Below are 18650 nucleotides of genomic sequence, written 5' to 3' on the forward strand. Positions count from 1 at the left end.
ACTTCTTATTTTAATTGTAGGCCGTCTGCGTGCGGGGTAATTTTGTAAGCTCTATTAATTGTGTGTTTATTCGAGTTCATTGTGCGACCCGGATAGCTTTTCATGTCATATTCCGAGAGCCGGGCGTCTACGAGGAAAGTAATTACAATTCTAAATTTAAAGATTGATTTGTTTTGAGCTAGCTGGACAAGTGTTTTGTGGGTGTCGTAGTGGCCGCATGCCATTGCACACAGCAATACGTACAGCAGTCATATTAGTGTTTTATTTTAAGTGTTCTCAGAGTGTTAGTTTGTTAATAAATAAAAAATTTTAAATTGCCTTTACAATGTGGTAAAACTGACCGGTGTTGCAATTTAAAAATTTTGAGGTCACCCCCTAAAAAACCATGTAAAGTGTATTTTTATGACGCTTTATTGATCCCAACATTTTCTTCATTCGTTTGAATCTTTTATCTCTGTCCCGGTATTTTTGGGAACCCCAAGCATCAATTTCCTAATTATTATTAATTTATTTCTGGTTAAAATTACAAATAGAGCGCATTTTTAAACCGAAATAGCTTAGTAAATAATTGGGTTTACAACCACCCTTTGAGGGCACCCTTGTCTGACATTTTGTTTTTGATCTATTCGTTTCGACCTCACCAATAGATATGCTTCATTCAACCTCATTCATTTTGCCATTGTGAGTACTCTCCTCCAACGCACCGTTTTTAAGATATTCGTTTTTTTGACATCACCAATGGATATATTTCTTCCAGACGTCCCAATCGCCCCTGCGAGTACCCTCCCCCGACACTCCGCCCAGAAACGGTTAAGTGAAATTTAAAATCGGTAAGATTAATGGAATCAAAAGATAAATAAATAAATTAATTCATTAATTAATTACAAACATAACAGATTTCGCTTTACAAAAAAAAGGTGAAATTGCGGTAGTCTGCAAAACGGTCTCGAGCGCCACCAGAAGACTAACGATCTTGCTCCTGGTCAAGGACGGTCGATTACTGTATCGGAAATTATGAAGTTACAGGTAATTAGATAAAGAAACGGAATTCTCCAGGGATCGACAGGCAGTCACTGGCAAAAGATCTCAAACAAAATTACGGCACATGGAAACTATAACAATTTCCCAAAACGGGAACAGAAAACAATTATTAACGGTTGAAAAGAACGGTGCGGTAAAAATCAAATGCAAACTCAACTCAATAAAATTGAAAATACGATTGCCTCTAAATAACGGCCTCGCCTTTTAAAATTTCGGCAATATCTGGAAGGGAACGCTGAAACATCTTGATAATTTAGCGCGCTTCCAATGACACTAAACACAATCTAATCAAATGTCGTTTGCTGCAACCCATCTAATTAGCAACCTGTAATTATGCTTACTTAATTAGCCAGGCTAAAATTTCTGAACCGAGAAATGTCTGCGTTATGTACGTACTGCGACGACCTTGCAAGTTTAATCCTGGTTTTAAATTATCATTGCGAAATTAATTTGTCCGATAACGCTTTTCAAAACATCAACATAAAAGTTGTAGCTTACATATGCGTTATGATACTAAGTACAAGAAATATCATTAAATGCCTCACACAATTTCTAAATTTACAATAAAATGACAATTTAACAAGTTTTCCAATTCTGTGTTTATTTGAAAGAAATTCTCCCAATTGAAACATTTTACATAGAGGATGTCCCGGCTGCTATTTCCAATGCTTAAACCGAAATTATATTAACAACACGTAAATTTTTCACCACAGGATAGGTCGCTCTCCGGCAGTGTCCTAGAGAAACGACACTCCTCTGCAGTTTATACAACAGTATGTACGTATGTACGTTGGCAATTTTCCGAGATAATGGCTTGCCGGATTGTTTTCAAATCTTGGATAAGGATGTACCTATATTAGGCATACGGAAATGAAAAATAACGGGTCGGACTTTAAAAAAAAATTTTTGGAGCGCCGCAATGGCATCGAACTTTTTTGTTTCAAATAGCAACCTAGAATTGTTATCAAGTTATTCGAAAGACCTTATTTTTCTGTATACAACCTACAAAAATTATGCATGTTTTAAACAAAACGGAGAAACTACATTTCTTTCGGCAAAATGGCTATTTTGATTTCGTTTCGTACATGTTGGCGATGTTAGGTAAAAAGGGTATAAAACTGACACTTTTTAATCTATGAGTTTTTAGCGCCGTGACAAGTAGTTCACATTTTTTTATGAACGAGCGAAGTTACACATTCAAACACGAGTATTAACAGGGGACAATGTTGCTTAACTGTACACAATAAATAAATTATAAGTAATAAACATGAACAAAAGTTTTAAAAAAGCGCATAAAGTCCCAACAAGGTGGGGCCCGTTCCGAGGTATTTACGAGAGAACATAAAGAATTATCGATTATCGCGAACTAATTAGAATTATTAATTTAATAAGGGGTAAATTATTTGTCCGTGTATAACAAAGACCATGGAATTCGGAATAGCTGGTTATATACGATACTTCTGAAGGAGACATTTTCGCCTAGAAAAGAAATCAGTTTCAGGACTTTTCGTAACCAGTTTCGTAATGTTATATTTGTCATTTAATTAATTTATATACAGGGTGTCCCATTTATCTTAAGACGGTCGATTATTGCGGAAACTAACGGAGATATAAAAAAATGATTGATATAAAATATTCGTCATACAGAGGGCCCATTTAATGATGCTTTGCATATTTTCACAATACTTTCCCTCAAGGGCCAAGTGTAGGGCAACTTAAATTCAATTCAAATAGAAACCTATACTTTTTATTATTATTCTACATCGGAAAGTAACAAACTTCCGTGGGAAACGTTTTCCCCTACATTTACCATGTTTTGAAAACAGTCTCAAGAGCGCTATTTTGGTTTGAGCTAGAAAGCTGTTCTGTCTCAATTTGGCATATTTTTTTTTAAATTTCATTATCTTCTCGATAGATTGTACAGACAATTTCCCTTCCCCTAAGTTTTAAAAGAAAATACCGCTCCAATATTTTCAAAAATACGTTACGTTATCCAGTCCTTATGAATAATCGCCACATTAATTAATTTGTCCATAATATAAGTGCAATCTTAGATAGGTCTACTGATGAATTTGAACAAAAGTACATTCGCATCAATTAAATGAAATTAATAAACATTACATACAGATCTGTCATAATCGATGATCACATATTTACAAAACTAATCGATCAATTAAAAACTAAGCAACCTATTGCCTTAGAATGTAACTTTTGTGTCATTGCACACTCAAGTATAATCATTTTTCAATGAAGTTGTAACTGTGAAACACGAAGTCGTTTTTAAATAATTTGATCATCTTATCTTCATCAACACTGACAATCACCCGTGAAACCAACTAATCAGAATCGTGTAGTAAGTAACCATGAATAAGAATTAACATGAAAGCTCAATTGAATCAAGCTGATTTATGCAGAAAGCAGTTACTAGTGACACGGGTACAACACCAATTTGGGCAAAAAAAGTTTGTGGAAATGTGTCGAATAACTAATCTTTTATTAATTTGGAAAACAAGGCTGATTGTAGTTGAAACCTTGTCGACGGAGCAATTGAATATTCAATTTGTGTGTGTGGTACCACACAGGCGATCTAGCGAATCGGTTAAATTGAAACGGCAAACACATTACTCTCATCTTTTAATGATAGGTGTTGAAAGTGAACAACGCGTTGCCTTAATAAAATTGCATCGCTATTAATACGTTCCGCAAAGTCTCGTGTGTCATAAATCCATCAATTTAACGATATTTCTCAATAACCACAATCGATTTACATAGTAATTGTGAGAAACTCGTTCAATGTATGTACGTGCAACGCTCTCTCGACATTTTAGTAGACTGTAACAGGGAGGATAAGAATCTGAAAATCCAACTACACGTGATAGGTATAGCCTCTATAAAACCTCGAGTCATCTCCAAAGTCCTAAACGCACCGGTAGTTTATCACACCTTCATGTACATAAAATGGACGTTTTGGGGAGTTCTTACTCGGACTAATACGAACGATCATTTCAATCCTAATGGAGGTTAATTCCCTAAACATTTTGCAGTACCTAGCCAGTAGAGCCAATCAAACAACAGTGAGGTTACTTATCTCTGCAGAGCAGAAGAGACTTTTAATTTTAATTGATAGCAGTCTCTGGAGAGTTTTTTTAGGGTTGTCAAGCAGATTATTTTTTCGATTATGTGTCAATAGTGTTGTGTTGACCTTCCAGATTGATTTCGCGACTATCAATTGCTCCGGACTTGGTGACGGTTCAAGATGGTAGTCTTTTACGTGGTCACAACATTTTTGTAACCGTAACAGAATTATTTTTGCTGGTGTTTCGCGAACTAAATGTGGGAGAAGAAATTTTTTTGTAGTTTTTGAGTGTTATAGATGGACACCCTGCAAAAGAAACTCGGAATTTTGCGAGCTAGTCTTACCAGATTTACAAATGATTTAGAAAACTAGTTGAACGCAGTCGAGGTAGACCTCCAAACGGTAAACGTAGTTTGGGAGATATTGGAACAGAAAGAGGAAGAATTGGAGATATCTGAAATGAGTTATACAATCTTCTCCTGCAGGATATTGCAGTTACAGAATAGAATCTGCTGTTAGAAGTTAGAAGAAAAAGAGCTGTGTTCGGTTGTGGGTAGCAGTCAGGCATGTAAGCGAAAATTTAAACTTTCTAGACCCGAATGGAAGCAATTTAGTGAAGGCATTCAAAAACTGTTCATGTCTGCCAGAAGGTTTGCTTCGAGTTTGGCGAAAATCGTCGGAATTTACGTGCGGGCAAGGTTCGGCAGATACAACGGATGACACAGCGAGTACAGAGAACCGATTAAAAGGGTTAATGCGCTTTTTAAAAAACGAAGCGGAGAATGAGCTTGGTCTTGTAAGAGAAGTTTAGTTCCTATAAATTCGAATCCCTGACATCAATCACGGCCGTGATCGTGTTAAGCGAAATAAACAGAAGGTTCCTGTATATGAATCAAATTTGATGACGACGGCTGGACTTATATTATGAATTACGAATCGCCTTTGTGCGGTTTCTGTGGCGGCAGGCACACTCCCGATTGTTTCAAAGCGAAACAAATACCATTAGAAGACCAACGTAACACATTCATCGACATGGGCGCTTGTTTTAGGTGCTTGAAAACAGGACATCAGGGGCGTAAATGTCGGTTTCGAATACGATGCATCACTTGCAGTAAGACTCACATTCAGGTAAGTGTCCAGATTCTGCAGTGCGTAAGGTTGGGACGTCTTCGAAAAATTAAGGAACAAAGGTTAACGTTAAGACTGCCAATATCGATAAAGCTCTGCCCAGCGTATACGTCCGTCGTACATATCCGCATGTGAATAGCTCCTTTAAAACAGAAGTGCTTTAAAGGTTATTTCAAATATGAAATAATAGTATATTAAGATACAAGTGTATAATCAAGTCTTTAAAGCACGCGCAACGGGTTTAATGGCACGACGCAAAGCGGAGTGCCTTTAACGTTGCAAGTGCTTTAAAGACCAACTATACACGTGTATCTTATAGTATAGTATTTTTATAGTATAATTTTAAAATAGGAAATACAATGAAAGCATATTGACGTTATACTCAAATACATGTCTAATTAAGTGGGCTAGGTGTTCGTAATTTCACGATTACCATGGAAATGTCACTTGACATTTGCTTATAAAAATCATCGTCTTTGTGAATAAAACGATTTCCGTTGAAAAAGATAATACACCGTCCATTAAATCGCTTGTTGTAAAATCTAAACAAACGTTGGTAGGTGTAAAATCCAAATGCAGTAAAGCCTATTATAAAGAATATGAAAAGTTGTTCCCATGGATGAATAGGAAGTTACTTACGAATAAAGTCTTAAATGCTCGATAATAATATCAAAAGGTATTTAAATCTTCTATCTTTTGGTGGATTCATTCAAAACTTCAAACAATGCTGCGATTAAAAGGTGGAACAGATTTAGAAGCATACCCTAAATTACGCGCGTTTGTGAAAGCTTCAACCAAAGGACAGGTACAAGCCAAAGACATGTTCTGCATTTATAGAAAGCGACCTAAGAGGATTTTTTATTTTACCCAGATGACAGTTTCAAAAGTCATACTTGAAGTACCTATCATTACCTAACAACTTTAAAGCACGTGTGTTTTAAAGGCCTTTTTTCGCACGCATTTGAGGGTTTAAAAGGGAGATTGTGACTCAGGTACTTGTACCTACCCTTTGTTTAAAGCATTCACAAACGCGTGTAATTTAGGGTATACTGCCAAATTGTTCCATTTCTCAATCGCGGCATTGTTTGGAGTTTTGAATGGGTGCACGAAAGGATAGAAGATTTAAATACTTTTGACATTTCCCTCATATATGCCAGCATTATCGATGTATTTAAAACTTTGTTCGTACGATGCTTCCTATTCATCCACGAAAACAACTTCATACAGGCAAATAACAACTGTATATGCTTTACTGGATTTGGATTTTGCATCTACCAACTTTTCTTCCGCTTTTGCAAAAAGCCATTGGAGGGATGGTGTATTAGCTTTTTAAGCCAGTCATTTTATTTACAAAGACGATAATTTTTATCTAGATTTTTATATTCAAACGTCAGGGGTGGATTCGGCCGGCGGGATACCGGGATTTTTCCCGGTGGGCCGGTAGGATCCATGAGCGCTTTGCGGCTGGCAGCATCACTCAAATGAAAACACAAAACAGAGATAGAGCCAGGCTATGCCGCCATGTGCAAGGAATTACTTTAATTAATATCAATAAAATTTTGTTGAAGGCTACCACATTCCCTTTGTCGGTATCCACCTCCGACGTCCCGTTCACCCGCAATTCGTAGTTTGGTGGATTTTGCTAAAAACCTTCCTCAAAATAGTACTCCAACTTCTATTGGCGACACGAGAAAGAGAGACCGCAATTCGAGCACTTAAGAAACTTTTAGGTGCGCACAATCGGGCCAAAGCTGTAGAAGAAGGAAAAATCACCACGTTAGTACAACATGCTTCGGGATGGCTCCCAGATGTCGCCAAACGCATCATGTAGTAACTTGTTAATTACACGACGCCGGTAGCACTCCTGGTCTTCCTCCAAGCGTTTTTCTACAGGCCCGCATTTGCTGCCAGCCAGCTAGCCAGCCGGCTCAAGTGAGATTAAAAGCTACCTTTGACACAAGTTCTAGAGGATGTTCTGCGCGACAATTGCTGATATCGCGATGGTCGGAGGGGCCAAGCTGGCTCTGTGAATCCAAGTATAGTTGGCCTAAGGAAAATGCAGACTTCACTGAGGAAGAAATTGCCGTGAAAAACAGAAACTTTGATTACGTTTTTGATTAAGTTTGTCTTTTTAGGGTTGTTCTTCGATTATGTGTTAATGGTGCAATAATAAAAGATGTTGACCAGCTCCATGCTTGGTGACGGGTAGTCTTTTACGTGATCACATTAGAAGTATTCCCCTCTGATCCATTACGGTCAATCTGACGGTTTGAACCACTGGAACCTGCTTGCTTCTGGGACCTATGCCTAAAAGTCTCAAAAATCGGGAAAACCCACTACCTCAGGATCAGTGTCTTTCCAAAACTGAACTGATTTCTTCTCCATTTGATTCCATAGTTTGTCTGTGTCCTGATTCTTTACAATTCACTGTCGGAAAGTAAAGTACATTCATCTTAGTAGTATACTACCAAATCNGGTACTTGTACCTACCCTTTGTTTAAAGCATTCACAAACGCGTGTAATTTAGGGTATACTGCCAAATTGTTCCATTTCTCAATCGCGGCATTGTTTGGAGTTTTGAATGGGTGCACGAAAGGATAGAAGATTTAAATACTTTTGACCACGAAAACAACTTCATACAGGCAAATAACAACTGTATATGCTTTACTGGATTTGGATTTTGCATCTACCAACTTTTCTTCCGCTTTTGCAAAAAGCCATTGGAGGGATGGTGTATTAGCTTTTTAAGCCAGTCATTTTATTTACAAAGACGATAATTTTTATCTAGATTTTTATATTCAAACGTCAGGGGTGGATTCGGCCGGCGGGATACCGGGATTTTTCCCGGTGGGCCGGTAGGATCCATGAGCGCTTTGCGGCTGGCAGCATCACTCAAATGAAAACACAAAACAGAGATAGAGCCAGGCTATGCCGCCATGTGCAAGGAATTACTTTAATTAATATCAATAAAATTTTGTTGAAGGCTACCACATTCCCTTTGTCGGTATCCACCTCCGACGTCCCGTTCACCCGCAATTCGTAGTTTGGTGGATTTTGCTAAAAACCTTCCTCAAAATAGTACTCCAACTTCTATTGGCGACACGAGAAAGAGAGACCGCAATTCGAGCACTTAAGAAACTTTTAGGTGCGCACAATCGGGCCAAAGCTGTAGAAGAAGGAAAAATCACCACGTTAGTACAACATGCTTCGGGATGGCTCCCAGATGTCGCCAAACGCATCATGTAGTAACTTGTTAATTACACGACGCCGGTAGCACTCCTGGTCTTCCTCCAAGCGTTTTTCTACAGGCCCGCATTTGCTGCCAGCCAGCTAGCCAGCCGGCTCAAGTGAGATTAAAAGCTACCTTTGACACAAGTTCTAGAGGATGTTCTGCGCGACAATTGCTGATATCGCGATGGTCGGAGGGGCCAAGCTGGCTCTGTGAATCCAAGTATAGTTGGCCTAAGGAAAATGCAGACTTCACTGAGGAAGAAATTGCCGTGAAAAACAGAAACTTTGATTACGTTTTTGATTAAGTTTGTCTTTTTAGGGTTGTTCTTCGATTATGTGTTAATGGTGCAATAATAAAAGATGTTGACCAGCTCCATGCTTGGTGACGGGTAGTCTTTTACGTGATCACATTAGAAGTATTCCCCTCTGATCCATTACGGTCAATCTGACGGTTTGAACCACTGGAACCTGCTTGCTTCTGGGACCTATGCCTAAAAGTCTCAAAAATCGGGAAAACCCACTACCTCAGGATCAGTGTCTTTCCAAAACTGAACTGATTTCTTCTCCATTTGATTCCATAGTTTGTCTGTGTCCTGATTCTTTACAATTCACTGTCGGAAAGTAAAGTACATTCATCTTAGTAGTATACTACCAAATCTACAAACATTGATTGCTATGACACTTCTGTTTGAAGTACTTAATCTCCAGCAATTCTCCTTCATTGTGTGTTTGCCCCTCGTCTTAGAGGTCTGGAATTCTGGAGGTTTTTTCAAAAAGTTTGAATTTGAGAAACAAATACAGGGCGTTTATTAAAATTACATATTGCAAATGGCTCTTACGGAGATCGGTGCATAAACTGCTACTACCTATCGAATGTGACCTCTCGACTCTTAGATGGCGGTTATTTATACAAGCGAGCAGGGGGTACATAAGAGGCTCGTAAGTTAAATATAGATATCCGAAATGCCAAAGGTCATATTTTTTGAAATCTCCGATTTTTATAATTTTGTAATATACCACGTCCCACTGTTACGGCGGCGCTGGCGCTTGTAATTACTTATTTCACAAGTAAATTTATTGTTGTTCATTTATTAATAAAAAACCAATAAAGAATCTGGACAAATATAGATATTTGTATTCCGAGACAGACATGATTAATTTAAATTATTATAATGATATTGAATAAAATCCTAATACTTGGCAATATTTAAGGAACGAGTATTATACATTTTTTTTTTACAGTTGCATGTTTATTAAAATAACATAAATTTCAATTGTGTACGGGGACTGGAGATCATTCATATTATTAATAAATTGTAAAGGACTGGAAATTATGACGGCTACCCACGATTTTTTTCTATTTCCTGAAGTTTAAAAGCGGAACACGTCTAATACTAGATATCAGCCTACATGCGTTATAAAAAGTTTTGAATCTGAATGGGAATTACCTATAGGCAATAGATCAATTGGGATGCAATAATATGAGAAAGAGAATTGAGAGTCGGTTCTTACGACTGTGCTGCGTTATTTATGGACCAACCGATATGCCTTGGTTTTTATAATTTTTTGATTTACGTTTGTTACAATTGACATTATTATATTAAAATTTGGCGCCCTCTTTAGTATAGCTGTAAATAACTCCTTTGAAAAGTGGCCGATCGAATTCTTAATACCGAAATAACTATAAATCTTTAGAAATTCGGAACGCTTCTTTACAGCTCAATAAAAATTTGTTACATTTACGTTTTCTAAATGCAACTGCTTTCCTTCTTAGCAAAAAAACGATACCTAATGTTCTATTGTTATTCGCATATTGACCATGACACATTTTGGTCCACAGCTAAATATTTCATGATTCAATTTTTTTCGTGAAGGTTATCTATTTACATTCGTACAAATAGTACCTTTTAAAATGATATAAGGTTTTAAAGATATAAAGTTGACGTTTTCATTTAAGTGTTCATAACAGACCTAGAAAAAATGTTGATCCAACCCTCAATTTTCCCTTTGTAAGTACCCTCTTCGGACACCCCATTTTTCGAAATATTCGCAGCAACTAACTGGAAAAAAGTCTCGGCCGGGAAATGGAAGCTCATATTGCATCTCTGAAGCTAGAAAATACATTTGATAGGTGCTACAAAAACAGTGTAGGAAAAATCAAAAATAAAATCGTACAGGGTAGCTCCGTAATTGTTAGTACTAAGAAAACAGTAATATAGACGTCGTGGAGATTAATGATACAAAAAAATTAAAAACTGTTGAACAAGATTACAAGATTTCAAGAAATTAAAAAAGATTTTTGGATTTTTTTGAATCAAAATTGAATTTTTGAATTTGTTTAGTGTTATGTTATAGGAAAGAGAATTTAATATGCTATCAATTGCTTATCAAGGTCATCAAAGTTCATCGACCCCATTTGTTCTATTGTCATATTTAAATTTTAAGGTTACCAAAAATTAGCGGTCCCATTTTTTGCGGTGCCAAATTTTACTCCCAGGGTCATTAAAGGTCAATAAACCCATTTTTGTAGTTATTTTGTTTACAAGTTCATCGAAGTTCAATGAAGGTAATTGATTTTTGTCATATTTCATTTTCAAGGTTATCAAAGCTTAGTAACCTCCAATTTTTTGCGATGTAATATTCCATTTTCAAGGTCATCACACGTCAATGACCCTAATTGTGTATTGTCATTTCCTTTTCAAGGTTATCAAAATTCAATTACCTCCATTTAATTACGGTGTAATATTCCATTCTCAAGCTCATTAGCAGTGAATGGCCCTATTGTTGTGGTGTCATGTTATTTTCAAGGTTATCAAAGCTCAATGACTTCCATTTTCTGTGGTGATCAGAGGTCAATAGCCCTATTTTTGTGGTATCATCTTTCATGTTAAAGGTTATCAAAGTTTACTTATCCTCATTTTGTTTGCTACGTCATATTTCATTTTCAAGGTTATCATTTTACATTTACATTTTTGTAATGTCATATTTTATTTTCAAGGTTATCAGGGGCAAATAACCTTATTTTGTGGTATTCTCATTTCTAGGTCATCAGAGGTCAACGAGCCGATTGTTTGTGGTGGTGTTTACGCCTTTTTCCAGTTTTGAGACCAAGATACGGTCCGTTTGAAGTTGCTTTTTGACAGTTCCGAGTTCGAAGCGCTGTCCCTCGTGAGCAACATTTTCCCCGTAAAAAGTTTTCGAATCCAAGTTTCTCGGTTAGTTTTGTTTAGAAGTTTACTTGCCAGTGTCCAACGTTGTACGTTTGGAAGAGAAGGAGTTTGATAACGTTTATACGCTAGTTTTAACCTATGTAAAAAGGGAAAATTGCGGTGACAGACGTTTAATCATCGCACAAAATCTGTCGTTATCTCGTGGTCTATAAATCACACCCTCGGCAATACATTCATAGGAGGGAAAATAAGTAGAACAACCAAAATGACAAAAGACGATCTTTAAGGCACCTGATGGAACGATGGGATCACATACTCGTTACAGAAGAAAGGGGGCCATGAACAGAAGCATGTGAAAAAATAAGAAAATCGTTTATACAGATCTTAAGCCTTATTCGCTAGAAAAGTTATGCACCATTATATAAAAATGGTCGAAAGCGAGATCCCCGCGGAACGCCGTTATGTTTCCATCAATTAGCGCTGGTCTAAACCTAATCTTTCAAATCTTGTATAATCAACGTGTCGCACTCTTGACTGTGATACGCAATTATGCATCATTTTTGTATTAATTAAAAGAACGTGCTGTGCGAATCCTAAATAATGTCGACGAAAAAAGGTAAGTATAAGTTTATTGCATTCCGATTCGACCAAATTTGGTGTTAATGTCTCAAGTCGCCGTGGTGGTTTCGTGAATTAATTAAACTATTAATGAGAACTTAATCCCATTAAACTTTCCGCAAATTTAGTTCTGTTATAAAATCGGAATGGCATAGGTTTTTGTATGTACACGGTTTCGGGCGAGCGCTAAGCTTTATAATTAGATTTACGAGATAGAAAAGATGTAAATGTATCAACCGATGTGTTACTAATTTATTATTTATCACATCGTAGCAATGAAACATAGCATCACCGCCAGAAAAGTCGTTTATTTACAGAAACACTCACTATAATTAATTCTTTGTTTCCATATAAGGCGCGAGGATATTGTAATATAAGTACCTACTTATGTCTGTATACAGATTTCGTAATAAAATTAATTATGACTCTATTTGAAAACTAAACAGACGTGTAACGGTGGTGTAAATGGGCACTTCAACGTTGTTAGTAAGCGTTAATTCGCCCAATTCCAGAGAACAATTTTATAATATTCGTTCAACTTGTTAAGAAGCAGAAAAGATTGGCCAATTTCACGTGATATCAACACTTTTCACTTTTTTTTATGAAGAGTAAATCGACTCGCAGTAAGTATATTAGTGCGGTATTTTAACAAGGTTATAGCCGAAAGCGCCGCATTGTATTGACAACTTTCCAGACGACCATTTATCGACCATTAGTCATGTTACCTGTAATCATTGCCACGTCTTCAGAACGCGAACGATCGCTCAATTATTCTAAGTGGCTAAAAAAGATCGTTTGATCAGATGTAATCGGTTCTGATTAGCGAGCAAGTGAGAGCGTCGTGTGAAAACTGCAGCAAAACCACCTTGTAGGAACTCTTCGAGAATAAGTAATTTCCAGGAAGATCATACTGATGAACGGAATTTTATAGTAGTTAACGGGGATTTGTTGACGAGAAAAGTGAAGTAGATGCTGTATTAAGAAGTCGAGTTATTGTGATCCTAAGCAAATGTATCCCATGTAGCAACAAGCATTGTCGCTCTTCCAACCAAGATCCCTAATAATAACAGTCCAACGACACCAAACACAAAAATAGTTCATAATTTGTTTATTTGTACCACGAAAATTGTTGCTTCACATGTATTTGACAAAAATGGGTCCCTATTTGGTTTCATCCCTTAAAAAGTTTCATATTTTATTACGCGCTTAACAGCGTGTTGACATATACATACAGGCTAGGTACAGGAATTAATGCTCAACAAGATATTTTTGCATCCTCAGCGAATGACCTAACTAGCACCATACCTTAAAAAACACCATTGAATTTACCTACATTGATTTTTAAGATACTGCAATTTGAAAAACTTAGATGAAAGGATGGGCAGGCGAAGATATTCATAGCACAAGACCTATCTGGAAAATTTCAATTCACAGGACCAATTAGCAAGTTTAAATATACTGCTATGTGCAAATGGTACACTAAACCACCCACAAAACATCTGTCCAACTACATCAATTAAAAACAGGCACGACCAAGACCAAAATCGAGATATTGACGTAGATTTTATTAATTTGAGAACTTCAGCAGCCTTACGCACCACCAAAAGCCAAAGAATCAATTAAGACATTTTCAACCAACACCTAATGCAATTCTGGGTGCGAAATAGAAAAATTTAACTTGAGAACTCATATCTGGGTCGTAATTTGGGCTCGATTAATCACAAAACCAACCATTTACAGTCCAACAAATTCATTCGGCATACAATCAAATAAGTTGAAAGGAAAACAGGCACTTAGGGCCAGAATAACCATACTACGCAACAAGCGATCGATAGAACAATGAAATCTTTATTACCTTAAAGCGTCAATAATCCAAAATCGGTAGTAATTGCGATTTAAACTAAATGACGTACAAACATCAAACTAAGACACTTCGAAACTTAAAACTCGATTTAGACGACAATGACTTCGTTGTAATTACAATTTTAGTAAAGGTCCTTTGATGGTGGACACTCTTTAACGGGAAACTTCTCCGTAAACGTAAAACACACATGCGATTAACTTGGCTTGTTAAATGCCCTTTTCACAAACGACCGGAGATAACATTTACAATAACAACAAAGTGATTATTCAAACAAAATAAAAAACATGAAATTCTAATAGAAAACCTTGATCCCGAATTCAAATAATATGATCGGGTTTTGCATTTAATCTAAAAACCAATGATCACATTTACGCTTTAAAAATAATTGAAATGCACATACAGGGTGATCCATCAATATTGCAGATGCCGAAGCCAAATAAAACATCCGCCTGACGTAGTTTACACAATAGAGAGCTAGATTAACAGTGTAACATGACTTAAATAAAGTGGTATAGAATGCACTCATTCCAAATGCATCACGGTACCAAAATTTCGGTACCATCGGTTCAAAAACAAAAGCGAAAGTACTGTAGGTGGGTAATAAATCCCATAAAAAAGCGTTGAATTGCGCGAGGAGGGGGGGGGGGATCCTACACGGAACTTCAGACTTTTTTAGGATCAAAGAGCAGAACAGTATCTTCCTATTCAGCACCTGTAACGAGAGTTACAATTGTTGATAAAAGAACTTCGGGTTCGTGTTTCTATTTGTTAAATTATTCTCGTAAGCTTCTTCTACTTAGTAAGTTTGGACCTACCTTCCGTACTTTCCAGGCTAGCTCAGATAAAATTGGGTTAAGAATAGGAAAAGATTCAATTAATTTTTGTTTCACTGAAATTACGTTCATAATTCAAAATTCTTAATCAATAATTTGGAAAATTTTAACTGAATGTTATTAGCAAATTATTCAAAAATTTTAAAACTTTGTCATATCTGGAGAGATGCCGCAGCTTCTGAAATAAAACATTTTTTACTCTTAGATAAATCAGCACTGTAATAAAAATTTCAAAAAATATGATCTCAAAAAAATCCCTACTGGCCAGTTAATTAAATTTTATACTAGCAAATAATGTTATCAAACAAGTAAAATCTAAAACGTGAAATAAAAACGTCCATTAAAACGCGCAAAAATATACGCGAACGCTGAACCTCTCTCTTCAGCATACACAGGATGACCCATCGTTATTGTAGGTGCCAAGACAAGACAAAATAAAACGTCCGCATGATCTAGTTTACACAATACTATGTTTTTTTAATTGTCATGTTAAGATCACATGCTATGCAATTTGCGATAACCGATGATCATAAATACATTATTAACGATTTGTAAAAATTTAAGATCAATCACTGCTCTATTAGGCTATATGTCAATTGACCAGATCTTCATAGTGGGTTTCCAACGAAGGAAATGATTTCAATTTAAGACCTGGTCGTCCAATATATACTCAAAAAAAATGGTAAACGCAAAACATTGGATATAATTCGACTGCGGCCTAATAGCAATTCGTAAAACAATTATAGAATGTCCATGGTAACCGATGAGACCGTATCTTCAATGAAGTTTATCACTTTGGAGCACAAAACAAACGCTTCATTAGCTTGCAGCAATGGCAGCCATATCATATTTAGATTGCTAAATATATAATTGGTACTTACGGAGTGTTAAATTAGCGACAAGTACTTTCAATATGCAGTCTTCCAGTATAACCACAGACAACATATACTACAGACGGTCAATGCAATGCTATAGAAATAAACGCAACACGTAATAGAGTACGACTAGTGTGTTGTCTACCTTGAAGCAGTCGAAATAAATTGTTGTAAAATGTGGTAGACGCACAGAAAACTGTTGTGTGTGGTAAACGTGTGTAATAGATGGAGTCATTTTTGTAAAAATAAAATACATATACTCAAACCTTATTTCCTCGGCTTCGACGCCGGCTTTTACGTAGATAAGATAAGCGCTCACTTGTATAACATCATAAATTACATGAAATAGGATACATTTTAATTCTTCATTTTTCTCTTTTCTAAACATTTAAAAAATTGATGGAGCGGGTTTGGTTATTATACAAGGGCGGAAACTAAATTTGGCCTCCACATATAAAATTATGAGGTTGGACAAGGAAAGATTTTATTAGAATAATAAACATAATTTTTGTTTTTCCATAATAAATATATTATTATACCGGGTGGTGACTTGAACAACGCACCATAGGAATTGCAATAGTAATTTTTTCATTTCTGATTATTGACTTCTCTAATTATTTTAGAGAGAAAGTCTATTTAGGTTTTTTGTAGAGAAAAAAATTACGAATCCATGCATACTATAGCTTTTAATTTTCTGAACTTTAAATCCAAGAAATTGGATAATTAAAAACTGGCGCTTTTAAGAAAATCAGTGGTGCCATGGCAATTTGAGATCAAAATGCAGGCGCTTTTGTTTGATTTCCTAACTCCATGGAATTACCGACTTGGCGTCCAGAGCCTGGCGCTCCTCGCCCCTCCCCCTCGCACGGCCTTGCCTACCTATATGTATCTGTGATAATACCATCACAACATTTTTTGATTAGGGGAGAGAGCACTTAACGAACTTTATTTTATGTCAATGTGTAGGGTCAACATAGTCCAGTCACAGCGACGTCGGAAGTGAATAACGGTTGGGGGGGGGGGCAAAAATCAGCGACCATTGAGTCTGAAAGGTCCTTCCCATGCAAAATTGTGTACGAATTAATGCAAAGCAGTGGGTTTTTTAAGTGACCCTGAAACCTGTTTATTTAATCAATCAAATAATGTATTTTTGAAAGAAGTTTTGAAAAAAATTTAAAAAAGTGTCGGAGGATGTCTAGTTACATGCAACTGAGCAACTCAGAGATACTTGACTCGATTGAGAAAACCGTAGCCATAGATCATTAATATTTTATTTAAAAAATAATGAAGAACTAGAACATACAAAAGTTACAAAAATTTTGTCCCTGTTTATTGCACTATTGAGCATCGTAAAGAAAAGCAAGTATAAAAAATTAAATATATCCAAAAATTTTCCGCCTTTCCGTGGTTTCCTGGCAAATTCTTTCAATATATCCTCTACTTCTACACTTTTTGTAATTTCTGCATGCACATGCAGTAGAAGATGTGTTAGTCGCTTTTTAGTGATTTATCTACTCTTTCTTAGAGGGGACGCGGCCCCACCTTGTGTAAAAACTGAGGGGGCCACTCGCCCCCTCTGACCCGTACTTCCGACGTCGCTGTCCAGTCAAATTAGCTCCAAAAGTATTCTAAACTGGATGTTGGCATTTCACACAACGAAACCAAGTGTATTTTATGTAGTTCCCTGCCCGGAAGCTCCCGGAACATATTGCTATACAAAAAAAAACCAAGAAAAAATGGAAAAATGCAGTTTTTTTCGCATTTGACTTCCAATTGTCTCGTCAACTATTGCTCGAGCTCATAGAAATGAATTTGTTTAGAATCGAATTTTCAGTTGGTACAGAACCGTTCATTTTTAAATGTTATTGTTTTTTCTGGAAAAATACAAAAAAAGTAATCCCAAAAATTACCATTTGTTTTTGTTGATACGCCCTTCTCAATGGTTTGTCCTTCAAACTGGATGACTCCCGGAGCGTTTTCAATATTTTTATGGATGGTGGAACCGTAAAACAACCTATTCCAACAATTGTCTGTTGTCCCGATGAGTTTTGCAAATCGACGGACTGTGGAATTAGTTTAGTGGCCTGTTTAGTGGAAACCCCAGAAACAGAACAAGAAAGTAACTTTATAATAGGCCCTTGGCACGCTGTTTAATAAAAAATCATACCAACTGTATCTGATAGAAAAATCGATTCTAAGCAAATCGTTCTCTTCATTTTTTCCGTAAGAGGAATAGTTAACGAGAATACGAGATACCTAATTAAGTCAAATGCGAAAAAACGATATTTTCCCATATTTTCTTCGTTTTCTTGTGTATAGCAATATGTTCCCGGAGTTTCCGGTTAGCTAGACTGTCATTTACGGATTCAGGGGATTTTTTTGCATACAATACATGGTTTGGTTGAGTGAAGTGACAACACACTAAACCGGCAGACAGTAATAGATACAAAACTATAAACCATCTCGAGGATCGCTATTAAAACTTTGCTTTGTGACAATTTTCGTAGGTAATTGCACAAGCGCATCAAAATGCTCTTTTAACAAAGTATGAAGTGTAACTTCAGCGCATTTTCCATAAATTGATCAATACTTCTCCAAAGGCCATACCTATGTGCGCTACGTTTTTCATTACTAGACGCATATATGGTTAAAATTTTAAAAAAAATATTTTCATAAATAAGGAAGTTGACACTTACTGCGCAGTTGATATTGCGCGTCCTGCGCATGCGCTTATTAATCTCATATTTACAATTTGCAATACGTTTGCTTTTACTATAAGTATCTTTGGTTAAAATTTCAAAGAAATATCTCCAT

General features: G+C 36.4%; 1 protein-coding gene across 1 annotated transcript in view; it reads right to left on the bottom strand.

Moving 5' to 3' along the window:
• Positions 1-18650, bottom strand: part of LOC116167653 (sushi, von Willebrand factor type A, EGF and pentraxin domain-containing protein 1-like) — a 55015-nt gene that overhangs the window by 1401 nt on the left and 34964 nt on the right. The gene's annotated exons all lie outside the window — the stretch shown is intronic.

The sequence above is a fragment of the Photinus pyralis genome, unplaced genomic scaffold (genome assembly GCF_008802855.1).
Source record: "Photinus pyralis isolate 1611_PpyrPB1 unplaced genomic scaffold, Ppyr1.3 Ppyr1.4_LG4, whole genome shotgun sequence".
Classification (NCBI taxonomy): Eukaryota; Metazoa; Arthropoda; class Insecta; order Coleoptera; family Lampyridae; genus Photinus; species Photinus pyralis.